This window comes from Armigeres subalbatus, chromosome 2 (genome assembly GCF_024139115.2).
Source record: "Armigeres subalbatus isolate Guangzhou_Male chromosome 2, GZ_Asu_2, whole genome shotgun sequence".
NCBI classification, from domain to species: domain Eukaryota; kingdom Metazoa; phylum Arthropoda; class Insecta; order Diptera; family Culicidae; genus Armigeres; species Armigeres subalbatus.
Window position 1 is genome coordinate 185866789 of NC_085140.1, and position 16054 is coordinate 185882842.

The 16054-nt window shown below is 43.0% G+C and overlaps 1 protein-coding gene across 2 annotated transcripts in view; it reads right to left on the reverse strand.

Moving 5' to 3' along the window:
• The window catches only part of LOC134215621 (uncharacterized), an 88412-nt gene extending 72486 nt beyond the window's left edge, over positions 1 to 15926 (reverse strand). The window contains exons 1-2 of one of the 2 annotated variants that reach the window (XM_062694773.1): positions 15639 to 15926; positions 15127 to 15194 (exon numbers count right to left, since the gene is read on the reverse strand). The gene's annotated coding sequence lies outside the window, so the exon portion shown is untranslated. The other variant, XM_062694772.1, reaches the window with a different exon arrangement.
• Between the last annotated feature and the right edge of the window lie 128 nt (positions 15927 to 16054).

A 16054-nucleotide genomic window follows, 5' to 3' on the forward strand; every position in this document is an offset into this window, starting at 1 on the left:
CCCTATCAATATGGGTATCAAACTTCAAGATTTTTCATGGAGATGCTTCAGGAAGCATATTCAGGACGATCAGTTGCCCTGACCACTCTGTAGTAGGTTCCAGGTGCCCCGGGGGAAGTGGCCAATTTGAAAAACATTCAGAACCCTATCAATATGGGTATCAAACTTCAAGATTTTTCATGGAGATGCTTCAGGAAGCATATGCAGGACGATCAGTGGCCCTGACCACTCTGTGGTAGGTTTCAGGTGCCCCGGGGGAAGTGGCCAATTTGAAAAACGTTCAGAACCCTATCAATATGGGTATCAAACTTCAAGATTTTTCATGGAGATGCTTCAGGAAGCATATGCAGGACGATCAGTTGCCCTGACCACTCTGTAGTAGGTTCCAGGTGCTCCGGGGGAAGTGGCCAATTTGAAAAACGTTCAGAACCCTATCAATATGGGTATCAAACTTCAAGATTTTTCATGGAGATGCTTCAGGAAGCATATTCAGGACGATCAGTTGCCCTGACCACTCTGTGGTAGGTTCCAGGTGCCCCGGGGGAAGTGGCCAATTTGAAAAACATTCAGAACCCTATCAATATGGGTATCAAACTTCAAGATTTTTCATGGAGATGCTTCAGGAAGCATATTCAGGACGATCAGTGGCCCTGACCACTCTGTAGTAGGTTCCAGGTGCCCCGGGGGAAGTGGCCAATTTGAAAAACATTCAGAACCCTATCAATATGGGTATCAAACTTCAAGATTTTTCATGGAGATGCTTCAGGAAGCATATGCAGGACGATCAGTGGCCCTGACCACTCTGTGGTAGGTTTCAGGTGCCCCGGGGGAAGTGGCCAATTTGAAAAACGTTCAGAACCCAATCAATATGGGTATCAAACTTCAAGATTTTTCATGGAGATGCTTCAGGAAGCATATGCAGGACGATCAGTTGCCCTGACCACTCTGTAGTAGGTTCCAGGTGCCCCGGGGGAAGTGGCCAATTTGAAAAACGTTTAGAACCCTATCAATATGGGTATCAAACTTCAAGATTTTTCATGGAGATGCTTCAGGAAGCATATGCAGGACGATCAGTGGCCCTGACCACTCTGTGGTAGGTTTCAGGTGCCCCGGGGGAAGCGGCCAATTTGAAAAACGTTCAGAACCCTATCAATATGGGTATCAAACTTCAAGATTTTTCATGGAGATGCTTCAGGAAGCATATTCAGGACGATCAGTTGCCCTGACCACTCTGTAGTAGGTTCCAGGTGCCCCGGGGGAAGTGGCCAATTTGAAAAACATTCAGAACCCTATCAATATGGGTATCAAACTTCAAGATTTTTCATGGAGATGCTTCAGGAAGCATATTCAGGACGATCAGTGGCCCTGACCACTCTGTGGTAGGTTCCAGGTGCCCCGGGGGAAGTGGCCAATTTGAAAAACGTTCAGAACCCAATCAATATGGGTATCAAACTTCAAGATTTTTCGAGGTGATACTTTTAAATGTATTTTAGAACCAGCAGCTGTCATGACCACTCCATGACCATGACCAGTAGGTTCCAGGTGTCCTGGGGGAGTGGCCAATTTGCAAAATGTTCGAAACCATATCAAAATGAGCATCAAAGTTCAAGGTTTTTCATGGAGATGCTTTTGGACTCTCCTGTCGAATAGAGTTCGCCGCAGCACGAAGTTGACCATCTGCAAAACGCTCATTAGACTGGTCTGCCTCTATGGCCACGAAAGTTGGATGTTGCTGGCGAAGGACCAACGCGCCCTTGGAGTTTCCGAATGGAAGGTGTTGCGGACCATCTATGGTGGGGTGCAGATGGAAGACAATGGAGGTGGTGGTGGAGGCCAATGAACCACGAGTTGTAACTGTTAGGAGAACTACCCATACGGTACAATTTTGGCGGTTACGATGGGCCGGGCAAGAAGCCAGAATGTCAGACGATAACCCGATTGAGATGATGCTTCGATAAAAATCCGACCGGTACAAGAAGAAGAGGCGTGCAGCGGTCACGGTGGATCGACCAAGTGGAACGCGACCTGCGGATCTTTCGCAAAAATGAAAAACAGACGTCATATTCAGGATTTGTCATCATATCAACAAATACCTTGTCTTCCAAAATAATTTGATAATCAGCAGGCTTCACTTTGCCCTTAAGTGCCATAACAGAAACATGGCCATGTCAAGATATAGCACCCCACACAATTGCTAAGTCATGCTTGCGACCTGCTGCCATTGATGGCAGGCCATCTTACACTTGGTCGATCCACCGTGACCGCATCGCGACTCTTCTTCTTGTACCGGTCGGATCATTATCGAGCACCATCTTAATCGGGTTGTCGTCTGACATTCTGGCTACATGCCCGGCCCACCGTAACCGCCAAACTTGTACCATGTGCTAGTTCTCCTAACAGTTACAACTCGTGGTTCATTGGCCTCCACCACCACCTCCATTGGCTTCCATCTGCATTCCACCATAAATAGTCCGCAACACCTTCCATTCGGAAACTCCAAGGGCGCGTTGGTCCTTCGCCAGCAACATCCAACTTTCGTGGCCATAGAGGCCGACCAGTCTAATGAGCGTTTTGTAGATGGTCAACTTCGTGCGGCGACGAACTCTATTCGACAGGAGAGTCCAAAAGCATCCCCATGAAAAACCTTGAACTTTGATGCTCATTTTGATATGGTTTCGAGCATTTTGCAAATTGGCCACTTCTCCAGGACACCTGGAACCTACCACAGAGTTTTTTTTTTTTTGTTTCTTTATTAAAGTGTTACCTACTACAGAGTGGTCATGACAGCTGCTGGTTCTAAAATGCATTTAAAAGTATCACCTCGAAAAATCTTGAGGTTTGATACCCATATTGATATGGTTCTGAACGGTTTTTCAAATTGGCCACTTCCCCCGGGGCACCTGGAACCTACCACAGAGTGGTCAGGGCAACTGATCGTCCTGAATATGCTTCCTGAAGCATCTCCATGAAAAACCTTGAACTTTGATACTCATTTTGATATAGTTTCGAACATTTTGCAAATTGGCCACTTCCCCAGGATACCTGGAACCTACTACAGAGTGGTCATGACAGCTGCTGGTTCTAAAATGCATTTAAAGGTATCACCTCGAAAAATCTTGAAGTTTGATTCCCATATTGATAGGGTTCTGGACGTTTTTCAAATTTGCCACTTCCCCCGGGGCACCTGGAACCTACTACAGAGTGGTCAGGGCAACTGATCGTCCTGAATATGCTTCCTGAAGCATCTCCATGAAAAATCTTGAAGTTTGATACCCATATTGATAGGGTTCTGAACGTTTTTCAAATTGGCCACTTCCCCCGGGGCACCTGGAACCTACCACAGAGTGGTCAGGGCAACTGATTGTCCTGCATATGCTTCCTGAAGCATCTCCATGAAAAATCTTGAAGTTTGATACCCATATTGATAGGGTTCTGAACGTTTTTCAAATTGGCCACTTCCCCCGGGGCACCTGGAACCTACTACAGAGTGGTCAGGGCAACTGATCGTCCTGCATATGCTTCCTGAAGCATCTCCATGAAAAATCTTGAAGTTTGATACCCATATTGATAGGGTTCTGAACGTTTTTCAAATTGGCCACTTCCCCCGGGGCACCTGGAACCTACTACAGAGTGGTCAGGGCAACTGATCGTCCTGCATATGCTTCCTGAAGCATCTCCATGAAAAATCTTGAAGTTTGATACCAATATTGATATGGTACCGGATAATATATACGTGATTGGAAGGATATACATAATTGACCATAGTATCCGGAACCAGGTTTACTGAAATGGCCATATCTCGGATGTTTTTCAACGGATCTTAGCGCAACAGCCCGCATTCAATTTTCAATAAGATCTAGTTTCTAGGAAAATAGTGTTTATCGATGTAACTTCAAACCACACAAAAATACGAGCGGCAGAAAAAATGTGTTTTTGACATGACCTCCGAAAATCCGGAACATCTCCGGTGTCCGGTGGCCAGTATTCGTGACCGCACATGTTCCTAAATCTTGACTAAATTTGCCGTCGAATGCTTCCGGTTTTGTCCAATTTCATCAATTTTTCAAAAAGTTATAAGGATTTCAATTTGGGCCAAATTTTGCCTATCTCAATCATTTTGCCTAACCCCTGTATATGAAAAAATCTGAAAATTTGTTTTAGTAGTAGGTAGTCGTATTCTTGTGGTATTTCAGTAGTAGGGTAAAACGTCCTATCGTTGTGGTATGCCCTAATGTTGCGGTAGTGTTAAAGTAGTCCATTCTGGATATAACACCATTGAAAACAATTGTGGGTACGCTAAAACTCTTCGAATTAACGACTAGAACAGCTTTCGTTTCACAAAAATCCGTTCAAAATGATGAAAAATCAACATTTTTCGTTAAAAATTTGAATCCCTTGAGCCTATTACTGCGGTAGTGCTAAGGTCCTATTGTTGCGGTATCGCTCTCCATAAGAATTACATGCAATACCGCAACAATAGGGCTGACCTTCAAAAAATATCGCAACGATAGGCAAATGCGTCCTATTATTGCGGTAGTTTGTTTTTATTGTGATAAAAACAAAACAACATAACTTCAACACAATTCACGTAATATTTACGAAACTATAGTGAACGAGCATCCTATTTAACTACTACAATATGGAAATCGACCAACAGGTAATTTTTGAAGAATTTTTGTAATCAATTTTATTTCGACACGGTGCTTAACCCCTCCATAATAGGTCGTTTTACCCTACTTCATGGTTAACGTGCTTGTTGCTGATAGAAAAAACGCATATCATTATTCAGTTTACCACTTCACGGATTCGAGCACTACCAAGACGTTAAAAGATGTGCATTCGCAGATAAAACTTACAGAATCGTTTGTGACGTTGAATGGCATAAATAATAGGAACTGATACAAACAGAATGGCACCCGTGTACGTGTTTAGTGACCCAGGAAGACAACACCTTATCATTAAGTGATAAAATTCGATTTGTTTCGATGCGACAGAGCCTCAACAGTTTTAGTTCACTCGCTTAGTCAGTATGGCAATAATTTAGCAAAATGCCTTTTATCAGTCCACACCTCATGGCAATCAAAGTACTTTAGTTGATAAGATAACGTTTTGCTTGAAGGTATTCGCATGTCATTTTTAGTACAATTGAACTTCATTACAAGTGGTTATTTTCGACGAACGTCAGAACTTAATTGGGTGCTTGAGAATCGAACAAATGTGGGTTTAATTGGCGTCTTCATTTAGTCTAGTGAGCAAAAGATACGGACGAGATATGAGACACGATTTAAACAGAACCGGAACTAACAAACTGGCTTTTTGGAGGGAAAAGCACTTGTAGTAGTCGCCAGCAGGTTGTCTGCACCGGTGAAAACGGTGAATTACCTACCAAGGCAAACTCTAAGTTTATTTCCTAATTTCAGACGTGAGTATTAAGGTGGTTAAACAACAAAGCCACAAATCGGCCATCTTGGAAACCACGTGTTTTTTCTAGTGATTTTTCAAGAGCACGAATTGAGAAAAACTCAATGCCCATGGGTATGAAACATCCGTAGATCGTTTGCTTACTCATGCTTAACAATCGACTTTAATTTCAGCATTGTACGACAATTATTACGCTAGATTTGAACTTTTGACAATAGGAGTAAAAAATCGTGTGGTGAATTTGAAATTCACCACATGGCTTGATTGTATAATCACCTTAATAACAATACATATTTGAAAACTCGATTAGGGCCACGAAATGGAGAGACGTCTAAGGAGGAGCGTTCAACATAACTCTGGTCATAGCTCATAAGATTCAATACGCACGCTTTCACGAGCTAAGGGTTGCGTATTTAGCTGGTACCTAAATACTTGGCTGAGATACTCAATACCCAATACTGTGTACCATGACGATGTATTAAAGAGCCGTGCATAAGATGTAAAATACCGGGAATAATAACACATCCGTGTTCTACGAATACCAAATCAATCATGATTTCAATTAGTATAAAACTAAGATAATATACATGCCTACCAATGATAATATGAGGTATTAAATATTAAATCAACACTTAATGTAAGTATGGTTCTGGTATTTTGTCAATATCATTTGAACACCTAAAGAATACATGAATGAGCTATCATGCCTTCTTGATCAAATGAACATGTCCATTTGTTGAAAAAACTAAACATTAATTCATTAATACTAAGTTATGGTACAATAGAATATGATATAATAAAGGTACGTAGCCAGGGTTTGCAGAAATTGCTCTCAATAGATAACGAACAACGATAAAAGAGAGGCAAATTTATCAAACTTGTATACAAGTGCGAAAAAATAGAATCGGATAGGCAGCCCCCACAGAAAAATGGTGATTCTCGCTTTGTTTTCGCTCATTTCGTGTTGGTTACTACACAGTTGTGTAGAACAAGTTGAAATGCATCATCAGAGCCAGTGCTCCCCGCATTTAGAGCTTTCTAAAAGAAATTTATCATGAGCTATAGCCTCCCGAATCAGTTCTCTATCATGACAACTTGCGAAAAAAGTCTCTCGCGGGATGCTACATATCGTATAAGGCTATCTGACCTTTATCATCTTTCTCTTACACGCGCACAGGCGGGATAGGGTTTGTTTTCATACGGAAACGCTTCCGAAGCGTTTCCGTATGAAAACAAATCCTATCCTTGCCGTGCGCGTGCAAGAGAAAGATGATTAAACGTCAGATAGCCTTTTATGTATACAGAGATGATAAGTGAGAGACCTGCTCATTCTCTTTAGGATTCAATCCCTGTACGTAGCGTTTTTTCAACGACTCGGGCACGCAGCGTTAAAATAACGCAGGGGTGTAACGCCATGGCGACGCTTCGTTACCAATATTACCCGATGCACATCTGCGTCCTTTTAACGCAGCATACACGCTTCGTTTGAAAGACGCTACGTGGGCATCGACCCTAAATGGCCAAATCGACGGGTACCTCGTTTACAGTCCTACAGTTAAAATTTCAGAACCAACCAATCCTATTCATGTATTCCCAACACGGACATCATAATGATGTTACGGGCCTTTAAGACCACCGCAAGATTCTCTTTGTGTATAAAAGAGGCAGTTCTTGCCGTGCCCGAGTTCTTCAACCGTTAGGGATAAATGACTTTATGGGTTAATATCCCTAAAACAACAAACCAGAACCAGAACTAGTGAGCGAGACATTAACTACGCGCGCATCGAACCAAATGGACCGGACCGAAACGAAACGAGTAGACCTGTGCACCGCCGCCGACGAATTTTTCACGCCGCCGTCAAAAATGACTCGGCGAGCAGCTGTATGAAAATTGATCACGCCGCCGGATATCGCCGTCTAGATGTATCTAGCTAGTATGGAACTTCTGGTTACTCTATTTGCATAAGAAAAAATGATTTCTGGCTGCTCTCTTTACTGGTTTGTTTTGATTATGCGTTCTGTTTCACGATGTTCCATTTTTCCTTTCTCGATTCTACTTGCTCAATGACGTTTGAACCATTTTTAATTTAAACGATGTTCAAACAAACGGGCTTCAAATTAAAAAGTGTTCAGATTAAAATGGAGGCACTTCCAGAGAAATTTCTGGAAGAACTCTTGGAGGAGTTTCTGGTAGAATTTCTGGAAGAACTTCCAGAGGAATTCCTGGAGAAACTTCCAGATGAATTCCTGGAGGAACTTCAGGAGGTATTCCTGAAGAGTTTTTGAAGGAATTACCGTAATAATTCTAGCAGGCACTTCCGGAGAAATTCCTGGAGGACCTGGAGAAATTCCCGGAGGAACTTCCGGAGGAATTCCTGGAGGAGCTTCCGGAGGAATCCCTGGAGGAACTTCCGGAGGAATTCCTGGAGGAGATTCCGGAGGAATTCCTGGAGGAAATTCCGGAGGAATTCCTGGAGGAGATTCCGGAGGAATTCCTGGAGGAGATTCCGGAGGAATTCCTGGAGGAGATTCCGGAGGAATTCCTGGAGGAGATTCCCGAGGAATTCCTGAAGGAGATTCCCGAGGAATTCCTGAAGGAGATTCCGGAGGAATTCCTGGAGGAGATTCCGGAGGAATTCCTGGAGGAGATTCCGGAGGAATTCCTGGAGGCGATTCCGGAGGAATTCCTGGAGGAGATTCCGAGGAATTCCTGGAGGAGATTCGGAGGAATTCCTGGAGGAGATTCGGAGGAATTCCTGGAGGAGATTCCGGAGGAATTCCTGGAGGAGATTCCGGAGGAATTCCTGGAGGAGATTCGGAGGAATTACCGGTGGAGATTCCGGAGGAATTCCTGGAGGAGATTCCGGAGGAATTCCTGGAGGAGATTCCGGAGGAATTCCTGGAGGAGATTCCGGAGGAATTCCTGGAGGAGATTCCGGAGGAATTCCTGGAGGAGATTCCGGAGGAATTCCTGGAGGAGATTCCGGAGGAATTCCTGGAGGAGATTCCGGAGGAATTCCTGGAGGAGATTCCGGAGGAATTCCTGGAGGAACTTCCGGAGAAATTCCTGGAGGAACTTCCGGAGAAATTCCTGGAGGAACTTTCGGAGGAATTCCTGGAGGAACTTCCGGAGGAATTCCTGGAGGAACTTCCGGAGGAATTCCTGGAGGAACTTTCGGAGGAACTTCCTGAGGAATTCCTGGAGGAACTTCCGGAGGAATTCCTGGAGGAACTTCCGGAGGAATTCCTGGAGGAACTTCCGGAGGAATTCCTGGAGGAACTTCCGGAGGAATTCCTGGAGGAACTTCCGGAGGAATTCCTGGAGGAACTTCCGGAGGAATTCCTGAAGGAACTTGCGGAGGAATTCCTGGAGGAACTTCCGGAGGAATTCCTGGAGGAACTTCCGGAGGAATTCATGGAGGAACTTCCGGAGGAATTCATGGAGGAATTCACGGAGGAACTTCCGGAGGAATTCATGGAGGAACTTTCGGAGGAATTGCTGGAGGAACTTCCGGAGGAATTTGTGGAGGAACTTCCGGAGGAATTCGTGGAGGAACTTCCGGAGGAATTCGTGGAGGAACTTCCGGAGGAATTTGTGGAGGAACTTCCGGAGGAAATCGTGGAGGAACTTCCGGAGGAAATCGTGGAGGAACTTCCGGAGGAATTCATGGAGGAACTTCCGGAGGAATTCGTGGAGGAACTTCCGGAGGAATTCGTGGAGGAACTTCCGGAGGAATTCGTGGAGGAACTTCCGGAGGAATTCGTGGAGGAACTTCCGGAGGAATTCGGAGAATTTCCGGAGGTATTCCTGGAGGAACTTCCGGAGGAATTCCTGGAGGAACTTCCGGAGGAATTCCTGGAGGAACTTCCGGAGGAATTCCTGGAGGAACTTCCGGAGGAATTCCTGGAGGAACTTCCGGAGGAATTCCTGGAGGAACTTCCGAAGGAATTCCTGGAGGAACTTCCGGAGGAATTCCTGGAGGAACTTCTGGAGGAATTACTGGAGGAACATCCGGAGGAATTCCTGGAGGGACTTCCGGAGGAATTCCTGGAGGAGCTTCCAGAGGAATTCCTGAAGGAACTTCAGGAATAATTCCTGGAAAAACTTCCGGCGGAATTCCTGGGGGAACTTCCGACGGAATTCCTGGAGGAACTTCCTGAGGAATTCCTGGAGGAACTTCCGGAGGAATTCCTGGAGTAACTACCGAAGGAAATCCTGATGGATCTAACGGAGGAACTTCCGGAGAAATTTCTGGAGGAACTTTCGTAACAATTCCTGGAGTAGCTCTCAGATCACTTCCTAGTGAAATTTGCGGAGGAATTTGTGTAGGAATTTGGATTTTTTTTTTATTGCCACGACGACCCACGCCCCCACGCCGCCATGCCGCCGCCGCTGGCCGAAATTTTACTCAATTTCCGGCAAAAGCAGGACATATTTTTTATTAGTCTCGTTTTTGACGGAAATTGTGTAGAATTTCCATGGGAAGAAAAGAGAGGGCAAATTGCCCTGAGCAATGCAATTTTACTCAGTCACTCAATAGATGAAAGTAAGCGTGTACAACCCAAACGCAACGATCACTAATTGCAAGGTTCAGACCGACGGGCGCCTCTTGCTTCCGAAGAAGCTGGTCAAGCACGCCGTCTGAAGTAATAAGTCGTCACCAATTCCAGCTGTGGACACGAACGACAACGAAAGGTATACCAAAACGGCTCTTTTCAGGGCCATGGCTACACTCTCAGGAGAAATAGTTTACGTACACGCAACACAAGCCATAATATACCAGATAAAGTTGAGCCGAGGAGAATTTTTCAATGTTAAAATTAATGGCTTGGCGACGGCAGAAAGCTACAGTCCGCAAGAGAATCAGGATTGCGCGTCGAAGGGTGACGCTGCAAAAATGTATTCGCATGGATGTCAGTAGCAGCCATGTGAAATTTCTCTTAAAATTCTGTTTATGGTTTTGTCGCTGCCAGGGCCAAACGAAATTCATCGGAAACGGCAAGGTTTGACAGAAAACATATGGGTCAACTGTCAAATCCTGTTCTGTCGTTTCCATCGACGTTCTGTTGGATTGCGTATGAATCTTTAGTGATTTGATATGGGCAATGAAAAAATAAATCCATTCTATCTGTACAAAATATAGCTGATACGAGAAGAAATTCCTACAAAGTTCAATACACAATCGCGACGACTGAATGACCAATCGGAAGAATGTCCTTACGTTGTCCGACGTATACATTGCGGTCGTGTCTTATATACAACCCTTCTGATTTTTTTTATTAAATGAAACATGCTCTTAGAGACCATTTGAACTAAACTGAATATGAATTGAATACATGTTCCATTCCAGCTAACCAAGTACAAGAATTAAAGTTCAGACGTTAAAGTCAATCCAGGCGTACGGATTGAAAATAGCATGAACCATCATAAAACAGACCTTTAGTATGCGTGTAGATCCAAGGCCTATATTCCAGTAATTCTTGGAGCTCCTGGAAAGAAACAGCTTTTGAAGAAGGCGTATTAAAATTGGTTTAAAAGATAAAATAGGGCATGAGCTATTTTCAAAAAGTGATAACAAACCTATGGTTACGTGTGTGGATTTGAAGGCCTATACTCCAGAGAATTCTTGGATGATCTGTAACGCAAGGTTATTGAAGGCATATCCAATTTGATTTCAATGATTAAATGGAGCAGGAGCCATTTATTTATTTATTTATTGTTGTATCCATCTGACATCATGGTCTTAATGTATAATACTTAATTAAATTATACTAAACAATTAATTGAATATACGTGATGTACGCAAACGTTGTCGAAATGCTTCCGTAGATAAATTAAAGTCAAATAAAGAATATGCTTCTCGAAATGCTCTGCAAACAGAGTTGATTGGGTCATTGGCTCCATAAATATAGTGTTCCTAGCTGATAGTTGTATCAGTTGCCTCGATCGAAGCATACGTTCAGGGGCATAAAAACGAACACGTTCCAGCAGAGCAGGGCAGTCGACTTCACCATGTATTAATTTGGCGCCATAAACTGCCCGGTTAGTTTTACGACATACATGTAGTGGTTCAATTCCTAGTAAGGCACAACGGTGTTCATAAGGAGGCAAATTTAACGGGTCACACCACGGCAGATTCCTCAATGCATGTCGAACAAATTTTCTTTGAACCGCTTCTAGCCTCGTGATCCATAATGTTTCATAAGGACCACCGACGCAAATTCCAAAATGGATCTGACCAAAGAACAGTATAGGGCGCGCAGGCATATTGGGTCGTTAAACTCTTTAGCAATCTTGAGGATGAAGCCTAGTTGACGATTGGCTTTTTCTACTACATAAGAGTAATGCAGCTTAAATGTTAGTTGGTAATCCAACAACACTCCAAGATCCTTCAGTTTATCCACACGTTCAATTTGTTGACCATTTATGCTGTAATCATATAATATCGGAGACTTCCGTCGACGATATGAGATAACGCAACATTTGGAAACGCAAACTTGAAGGTAGTTCATGAGACACCAATGTGCGAAGATATCCAAAAGCTTTTGAAGTTCCCTACAATCTGCGTCACTTCGTACGATGAGGAGGATTTTCAAATCGTCAGCGTAAATTAGTAAACCACCGTCGGCCAGGAGAATACTAACATCGTTAAAGAATAACGTAAACAGTAGAGGTCCTAAATTGCTTCCTTGTGGCACTCCAGAGCTAGGCGTAAAGGAAAGTGATTCGGTTGCACCAATTTTTACGCATAGACTTCTATCTTTAAGATACGACTGTAGCCAATTGCAAACTCTTTCCGTAAACCCGAGACGACGTAGTTTAGCCAACCGGATTCCATGATGCACTGTGTCAAATGCAGCCTTGATATCGGTGTATATTGCGTCTACTTGTGCGCCACTGTTCATGGCACTGATGCAGGTTGATGAAAAGTCACAAAGGTTACTTTCCACAGATCGCCTAGGATAAAAGCCGTGTTGTGCTTTACTGATGTAAGTGCGACACGATCCAAACATAACATCATTCACAATTGTTCCCAAGCATTTTGAACCAGCTGAGAGTGAAGTAATCCCACGATAGTTAGCATCATTTGACTTGTCACCTTTTTTGAAAACTGGCCGCATATGAGACGTTTTCCAAACAGTCGGGAACTTTTGCTGTTGCAAAGATTGGTTGAAAATGTACAGTAGAGGTTCCGCTAGTACGGGCCCACATTTCTTGAATATGCACGATGGGATACCATCTGGTCCTGGACAAAACAACAACTTAAGCTTTTTAAGCGCTAACTCGATCATCAGTGGAGTCACTTGGAAAATGTCTAGATCAATCAAATCACGTGGTACTGTATGGATTGCTGCGTTCGATTCTTCGGCGGTAAGAATATTATTCGTAAAAACGCTAGAGAACTGCTCTGCGAATAGCGCGCACTTTTCATCCAAATTGTTTGCCAAGCCGTCACCTAGATACATCGATGCAGGGAGACCATTTTCCTGTCGTTTAGAATTGACAAAAGACCAATTTTTTTTTCGGATTTCTGCGAAGATCGTCCTGTTTCCGCCTCACATACTGTTTGTACCAAAAACGGTTATATCCACGATATATGCGGCTCGCTTCATCAAATTGTTGTTTCGAGAAATAGCATCTTTGACGACAGTACTGCTGCAGCATCTTGAAACGACGACGTCGTAATGCACGAAGCCGCGAGTTGTCCCAAGCTGGTTTCTTAGGAGGTCGGATAAGTGGGACAGTCTGGGCAATGCAATTGCGCAAAATAGTGTTGAATGCAGAAACAGCAGAATCCACGTCAGTACTTCGCGTCACTTCGATCCAATCAGTATTCGATAGCAGACCGCACATTGTGTCAAAATCACCTCGGCGGAAATCGCGTGCGGAGAGGTCAATTTCTTCAGAAAATGATATCACAGACTGGAATGTTACGCAGAAATCGAGTGGTGGATGAAAGCGGTCGATAGGGACAACCTCCTCCGCAGCTAGAGATGTAAATTTATTGGTAGTATCAGAGTCGCTGCTAAATACAAGGTCCAATATGCGTTCATTGCAATTCCTGATCATATTTCGTTGATGTAATCCGTGAAATGCCATGTTGTCGAGCATAGTCTGGCTGGCCATGGAGATATGTGACTGCAAAGCATCTACGAATGCGTGGTCACTATACGCTTGCTTCCATACTAAACGTGGTTGATTGAAATCTCCGAAAAGCACCATGGAGTCTGAATCCTTCCGTAAGTTACAGATCTCAGATGCCATTTGAAAAATATACAAGCAATCTAGTCACGTGTTTAGAACTCATCTCAACTCAAGAACAGTTATTGAACGCGTTTCATGGATCAAATCCGACATGAACCATTATTAAAAATAATTAGCAACCCCTTGGTTACGCGTGTAGACCTCAAGGCCTATATTCCAGGTAATTCTTGGATGAACTGGATAGCAACAGCTATTCAAGGCGTATCCAATTTGGTTTACTAGATCTAATAGGACAAGAGCCATTTTTTAAAAAAGAGATAACAGCCCTTTGATTACGCGTATAGACTTTGATTCCAGGGCATTCTTGGATGACGTAAAACGCAAGTTTATTGCAGGCGCATCCAATTTGATTTCATTAACCAAATAGAGCAGGAACCATTTAAAAAATATATAAGTCATCTATTAACGCGTGTTATTGAAGGCATATCCAGTTTGGTTTAATTGATCAAATCGGGCATGAATAAGTTTTAAAGAAGATATCAGCTCTTCAATTGTGTGTCTAGATCTTAAGGTCTTGGTTACGCGTGTAGACTTCAGGAAATTCTTGGAAGACCTGGAATGGAACACTTGTTGATGGTGCAAAACAGATACTAAGGGTTACCTCTCCTTGAATTCATTCAGTTTGTTTTATTTCTCATTTTTGTGATTTTTTTCAGCAGTGAGCTCGCCGGATAACAACAAAACACGACACAAATTGAGCCTAAATTGCCTGTTTTGCGAATGTTATTGATATAGGACCATGTTATTAATAATGGAACAGATACCCTAGTTCTTTGGGTTTCTAAGATTTGAAGTCAATAATGCTAAACATTCTATTTACGTCATGTGCCGTAAAACGATGGACGTAAAACGAAGTGACGTATAAAAAAGTGCCGTAACAAAAAGGTTGAGTGAACTCATTCTAAATTCTCAATCTAATTTTGCTACTGGAAGGGTTTGTCGTGTTTACATCTTGCTTACGTAGATGGTATGAATTCGTCACGGAATTCAATAAGCCAGAGTATCCTGCGGTTTGGCAGTCAACCGCTCAGGGTCTTCTATTATGATAATGTCAATTGGGACGAGGAACAATGTTGGTGGCCTCACGGCGTATACAATACGCTACTTGAGGTGGTACTAAGACACGTTATACTCAGGTTAAGCGCTATTTCTATTACTTTTCTAAAAATCTTTCTACCTCCCTTACTTAATTCAAGAGTTTTTTGAGATCACTCCCCTTATACATCTTTCATCGATATGAATAACGACTACGACTATGTATCAAATGTTATAAAACAGTAGAGTGACACCCGATAGAAATTATGCAGATCAAAATTAAATAAAAATTTGTTTGATTTCAAATAAATATTGATCAGTTTCATCAAAATGTTCAAAAATAAATGGACAAAGCTAACGTAACTTCAATATGTGAACTAAGTCAATAAAGCATAATTACTTACCTGGCGCAACTATCGCAATCACTCAAAACAGCCTGTTATCTCGTGAATCTTTGCATTTTGCATTCAACCTGAAACGAAGTGGCATACAAAAAAACATTTACCAACAGAAAAAAAAAGCACGAGTGAATCATCACTGAATCAGCCATGCACACAGCTGCTGTCGAGCATATGTCTTTACTATATTTTTTCTGAAGCCAAACTTTGCACTTCACTAACTCTCAATTGAGCACGAACTGAGTTATTAATTCAATTTGTTTACGTTTTGGCTGGCGGTCGTCCTATAGATGGTTTGTTTCACTTCGCAATACACTATACAGAGCACAACGATTGCTGGTAGGCACTTTGTTTATTGGCTGAGCAAATGAGTCTATCAGCAGTTTTCGAAGGATCTTTCAATTGTCCATAATGATCACCGCCTTTGACTTTTGAACTACGGAACTGGATGAAATCAATTCCAGATCAATTTCCCCAGAAAATCCTCTCCACCTATAACTACTTGGCGCGATACGTACACTCTAGACTCTACAAACGATGGCAGTGGACAACGGACTAAAAGTTTGATTTCGCGATCGGTACGTGTACACAAAACCAAACGAGGAATCCTTATCAATTGCTGTTAGTGCGGTGCAATTTTGCGATACACACGGCGTTTGATACACACCGCACGTTTTACCGATTGGAAATTTAAAGGAAATATCGTTACAAAAACAACAGCACAGACACTGACTTCAGCAAGTTTCGTTTCAAACTCCAGTGGTATGAGGCGGACTACACTATTTGGGTACCGAAATCAAACTGCAAACGGCAACACTAGCAAACCGTGGACGGCGTCGTGGTCCGTCGCGCCGCGCGGTGGAGGACGGAGGTTGGTGAATTGCACTATGGGGAACTTTCATGTGATATGATGGCAAGGCTATGTTATATTATG